This window comes from Podarcis vaucheri (genome assembly GCF_965113315.1).
Source record: "Podarcis vaucheri genome assembly, chromosome: 1".
In the NCBI taxonomy this organism is placed as follows: domain Eukaryota; kingdom Metazoa; phylum Chordata; class Lepidosauria; order Squamata; family Lacertidae; genus Podarcis; species Podarcis vaucheri.
The window spans coordinates 62895707-62901706 of NC_138759.1; the positions used below are offsets into that span (position 1 = coordinate 62895707).

The 6000-nt window shown below is 42.0% G+C and overlaps 1 long non-coding RNA gene across 1 annotated transcript in view; it reads right to left on the minus strand.

The window, feature by feature from the left end:
* The window catches only part of LOC309527585, a 105760-nt gene extending 105418 nt beyond the window's left edge, over nucleotides 1-342 (minus strand). Inside the window, exon 1 of the long non-coding RNA XR_014217263.1 lies at nucleotides 189-342. This is a non-coding gene — a long non-coding RNA (uncharacterized lncRNA). The remainder of the gene's footprint in view (nucleotides 1-188) is intronic.
* Between the last annotated feature and the right edge of the window lie 5658 nt (nucleotides 343-6000).

Below are 6000 nucleotides of genomic sequence, written 5' to 3' on the forward strand. Positions count from 1 at the left end.
TTTAGATTTAATCATATAATTAATCAATGACTTGTATAAGAATGTGGGGTAAACAGACAGAGCAGCAGCAATATCTAAGGCCTGAGGAGTGGACATTTTCCATTACCATCCCCTCAGAGCCCTCATAAGACACCAAAGCCTTGTAAAATAATCATATTATGTGTTCCTAGGAATTCATTTTCACTTACTGTCAGCTGTCTTGGAGCCCTGTTGTCAGGCAGAAAGGTTGTATATGAATATTTCAAGTAAATAAATAAATCGCAGATGATTAATGAATGGTGTATAATGGCACTTGTGATCTGAGCTGTGTATGATAAGGCATTGAAAATAGTTGCTGTAGCCTGGGAGAACTCTGTTTTTCCACTGTCAAAATGTTACAGTTTAGGAATGTGTGAGAACTGAAGGGAGGGGGTTACAGTTAAATTTAGGTTACTGAAATTCTAATCTCATTAGGCAACATTCAATTAATTTTGGCAGGCATTTGCTAGCATACTCCCCACCCTGCTCCTTTCGTTGTTTTTTTGTGTTTTGTTTTGTTTTGTTTTTTACAGCTGGCCATGGTAGTAGAAGTGGGAGGAGTGGGCTTTTCTAATCAATCCAGGCAGCCCATATTTACTTTTTCCGACAAGGTCCTGCAGGTCTCTTCATTCCATGGTATTGTGGGAAAAACAATATGGCGGCTGCTACTGAAATGATAGCTCCTCCACTAGTGGATATTATATTTTTCCTGGCAGACCATGAAACAATGCATCATCTGAAGCAGGCATGGCGAAATTTGGCCCTCCAGCTGTTTTGGGACTACAATTCCCATCACCCCTGACCACTGGTCCTGTTAGCTAGGGATGATGGGAGTTGTAATCCCAAAACAGCTGGAGGGCCAGGTTTGGTCATGCCTGATCTCAGACATTGTAGGAAAAACAAAATGGTGGCTGCCAGGAGAAGCTGTAGAATGAGCCTCCATTGTGCTGTCAGATATAGCAACAAAACATAGTAAAGCAAAGAGAGAAGTAAAAAGAAGCCAAATATAGCTACAGTGATACCTCGGGTTACAGGCGCTTCAGGTTACAGACACTTCAGGTTACAGACTCCACTAACCCAGAAATAGTACCTTGGGTTAAGAACTTTGCTTCAGAATGAGAACAGAAATTGTGTGGTAGCTGCGGGAGGCCCCATTAGCTAAAGTGGTACCTCAGGTTGAGAACAGTTTCAGGTTAAGAACGGACCTCCTGAACGAATTAAGTTCTTAACCCGAGGTACCACTGTACTTCCACTGCTAGAGAAGCTCCCCACACCTGATGAAATGGACATTTGTGTCCATTCATCCCCCCTCAGCAATCAGCGCAGGACAAACAGAGATTAAACCAAATGGAGCACATCTGGTTTGTTTTTCCATTTGTCCCAAAATGAATGCACGTATCTCTAGTACAATCTGAGCATTGGGACAATAAAGCAAACTCACCACAGGAGCTTTATCTTCAGAGACTTCATCTAGGGGCTTCTATGCAATGAATAAGTAACGTGAGTTTATTTTGTAAAAGGAGGTGAGGGTGGGGGGGAGGGGGAGGGGGAGAGAGGCTGTTTAACAGGCACAGAATAAACCTTAAATGCAGAGCTCTGTGATATTGTGAGAAGCTTAGATGAAAAGCGGTCTGTGTTTTTCAGATCCTGCAATTTCAGGTGGCATTTGTGAAAGTAAGCTGTGTCATGTTTGATGTGACTGCTTTCCTGTAGCAGGAGATGTGGCGGCTTTTCTGCAATAGAGAAACTTTGCACATTTGAGCCTTGCGTTCTCCTTTATTAGCAGAGTCTGTCAGTGGACTGAACGCTCCTTAGGGGGCTATGGTGATTTAGTTACTTCTGCACAGAAAGGATGCATTTGAATACCAAAACCTGCAGCGCCAATTCATCTTTCTGTCCTTTCAACTGCCATTATGAGAAATTTCTCCGGAGCATGGACACAATTATAACTTGGCCCATATCTAGACTGTGTGTTGATTTAAGACCACATGCTATGAGCAAACCATGCCTACCAAACCCTTTGTGAACTGAACAAACAACCCCCTCAAAGAAAAGCACACCAAAGAAACATCTTTATGTAATAAGCTTCTGACCTTCTCAATGAAGCATACCAGCTCTTATTTTCATAGAAATCAGACTTATATCATTGAGAGCTACTGCTACTCCCTCAGAAGGTGGTGAACTCCCCTTCATTGCAGAATTTTAAGCAGAGGGTGGACTGGGTGGGTATCTGTCATGGATGCTTTAGCTGAGATTGCTGCATTACATGGCATTGGACTAGATTACTCTTGGGGACCCTTCCAACTCTACCATTCTGTGATTCTATGATTCTATGTAAAAATAAAATTGCAATGTTTTCACATATTCCAGAGGGAAGGAAAAGGTCAGGGCATATTTGCCTGTGGTGGTTAATTTGCATCTGCGCATCTGCCAGTTGTCTTAACACTGGGAACCAGTCGGGTCAATTGAAAGCTGGGCAGGTTGCAACCCTTCATGACAATAACACGCTCTGAATGTCATCCTGCAACCCCAAATGGCTGTGCAGCAACATCTTCTGAATACTTAAAGCCAGATTGAGTTTTTGAGGGTTGATTTAGGAAAATGATTAGAAACTAAAATGTAATATTATGCCTATGCTTTCCTAGAGAAAAACCAAAACTGATATTTTTTCCCATAGCTACCTATAGTCCATTGAAGTCTTCCCACCCTCTGAACTGAGCAGTGATAGATTGGAAAAGTTCAAATGTTTTTGAAGGTTTTTTTTAAAGCTATAGCTACAACACACACACACACACACACACACACACACGCACACGCACACGTTTCCTCACAGTGATCTGGCTAACAAATTATGGCTCCAGGATGTGGTAAAGGGCCTTAGGGATTGGTTGCAGATGTGATCAGTTGGGTGGTGAACCATCAAAGGAAGGCCAGCTTGGGTGGTGGTTAAGGCATTGTGTCTGGATCTTTAACATTTAGGCTCACCAGCAGGTGAGCTGGTTAATAATGGATACATATCCAATGCCTTCGCCAAAACTGGTTTACATCTGTAATCAATAAAGTTGTGGCCTTTCTCATCCCAATACTTGGGGGGTGGGGCCCCCACCACTGGGCAATGTGCTGCTTGTGCTTGGGCCTGCGAAGCTACACACTAAGTTCCTTTGCCCAATGTTCTCTTAACTTGCAAGCGGAGGTGCCCTCCGCTTGCCTCAACAACTCATCTGACTCAAAGGTCCAGATCTTCCTCCTGCACTTACTTATTTACCCTATAGTTCTTTCTTCATGACTCAGATCATAGCTTATACCCCCTTTTCTATCTGCAATCAAATTTGGGGTGTCTCTATCCTACTGAGTCTCTCAATTCTATCTCCCCTTTGGTGACAGTCTTTAACTGGATTCACTGCCTGCTTTGGACAAGCTAAGCAATGGTTCCTCTTACACTTTGTCAAATTGTTTGACTTTCTGTTTCTATTCTTGCCCACCCTTTTCCAGGTTAATATTCACATCTGCTTCTGTGACTAACTGCTTGAACCAATGATTCTGTATTTTGTCCTCACCAAACCTTAGTTATTTGGTATGAATTGTTAGCCCATCTACTTTTCTCCTATAACGGCAACAAAAGGCTCTTGTTTCTGGTCAATGAGTAGTGTCCTTAAACTTGCTAGCTTTAATTGGCAGATTAACTGAAGCTAATTTTGATCAGTAGGGCCTGTATCATTAGACCTGTATCATTTCTGGGGCCATTTTTTTCTGGTTAGGTACTGTAACTCCCCTCTCCAGATCTTCTCACGGAATAGGAGAAGCTGATGTAAGACTGAATGAGAGACAAATTACATAAGACCTTAATGATGTGGTTCTATCTTTGAGTGTGGTTTTCCCCACAACCCACACAATGCCAGCATAGGGTGAGATTTGGATTGATACCCTAATGTGGCTTTAGATGGGCTTTAGCCCTTTGTCCCCTGCTGTGATTCCAATCTAAATCTACCCCACTCCTGCGCTTGTAAATTGCACTGCAAAAACAGTTCCCATTTCTTTCAATGACATTCTTGCTTTGGAGTTTGTTTGTTGCTGTGTTTTTTTAAAAAGAATAAAATAATTGTACAGTTGAAAGGGGCCCTGATGATCATCTAGCCCAACCTCCTACAAGTTGTCCCATATGGGGATCAAACCTGCAACCTTGGTGTTATCAGCACCACGCTCTCACCAACTGAGCTAAGAAGACAAACTTTGATTTAAATAGGCTGGTCCTGTCAATAAAGGAGCAACTTTCCCATCGCTTCACATGTTATTCTTGTGAATGAGGCATCATGGGATTACTAGGAGTGATTGAGTGTTCTGATTGCATGGAACCTTCACCTTCTCATGCAAAGGCTCCTTCCTGCAGATGAGCTCACTGTCAGCAACCATAGACCAACAGCATGCCCAACACTAGGGAAAGAAGCATAGATCCTCCTCCATTACATGGTGTCCCCTTCACATCACTAATATGTGATGAAGGCCCCTATTGAGCTAGATGGAAGGCTAAAGAATGTGGGCCAGCCTTTAGTTTATGGTGTGATAAACAGTGGCAGACTTTGGTCATCTTTCACAATATAGCGCCTTGTGCGAGGCCAAAATTTGGCACCTCCCAAATGGATCTTCTCAATTATGGATATTCTCAATTTTGTACCCCCTCGACTCGGCACCCTATGCAGAGGAACTGTTCATGCCACCCTAAATCTGGCACTGGGAAGAGATGCAAATATCACAAGAAAGGAGGGAAATGTCTTCTTGATTGACAGCTCCTGCCCAGGATAATATCCCTCACTTAATAGCTTGCATCTCCTGGCAACATTTTCTTCTAGTGTGCACTTGTGTCATTAGTAACTGACCCTTCAAAAACACAAAGCGGTTCAGTGGAACAAAAAAAACCAACCTTACTTAATCACCAAGTGAAGCGTTAGGTTAGGATAGAAATGCAATGTCAAGTACGAGTTTGCCTTTGCTAGATTTTTTGGCATTTAAGTGGTCTAAATCTTACTTCTTAGCACAACCATTAGAGACTTTTTGATTTCTTGTTCTTTTGCTGTTGAATATAATCCAAATTGTAATTCCCTCCACCTTTCCTGTGAGCTTTCAAATCAATTATTAGCCCCAATGAACTGGGCTTGAACCAGACACAGCCTGCATACAAGGCCAGGCACCTAAGATAAACAAATGGTCTGCTTCTATGGTACAAGGTTAGGCAAAGTAATTCCATTTGAAGAATTACTTTGTACTCAGCATGGTAGCATGTGCTAACTTGATTCTGAAAACGTTATTTATCTTTCCTTTGTCCGAGAGACGTGAACGGTTTCTAGGCATTGCTCTTGTTTGCTAGTGCATATCCCTCGGAGTGCAATATATTTTGCTGAGATGTGAACACCAATTCGGCTGCAAGAAAAGGCAAAGAAAGTTTTCCTTGTCCTTTCAATAACTATGGCAACATTTAAAATGTAATTGGCTTAGCACACTGACAACTCATTATTGAAAAGCAAAAAGGATGTTAGGCATTTAGATAATGAAGTGTCAATCAGCATAACAGATGTGTCACTTTGCCTAATATATTTTAGCTTCTGAAACTGTTTTGCCTTTCTTATTTATAGTTCTACATTGTGTGGATGTGCAGATAACTTGAGATCTAGCAAATCTGTTCAAGGATATGGAGGGTAGTGCTTAATTTCATAGACGTTAATAAATGTGAACAAAATATACACAAGGCAACAACACGTTCTAATATACAAGGAGTGCCTCAGTGCTGTAACAGTCCATTCTGCCACCCTCCTCCCCAATTAAGCAGTTCCGCTTAATCAGACCAGAAGTAATGGGTGCTGCATCTGGGGCAGAAGCAGAGAACTATACAAAAATGTTTATAACAGACATACAAACAGAGTATGGTTCTTTCTCTACTCTTAGAGCTTGGTACACTCCTGTCGGTGATCTTTTTCTCCTACGCCATTC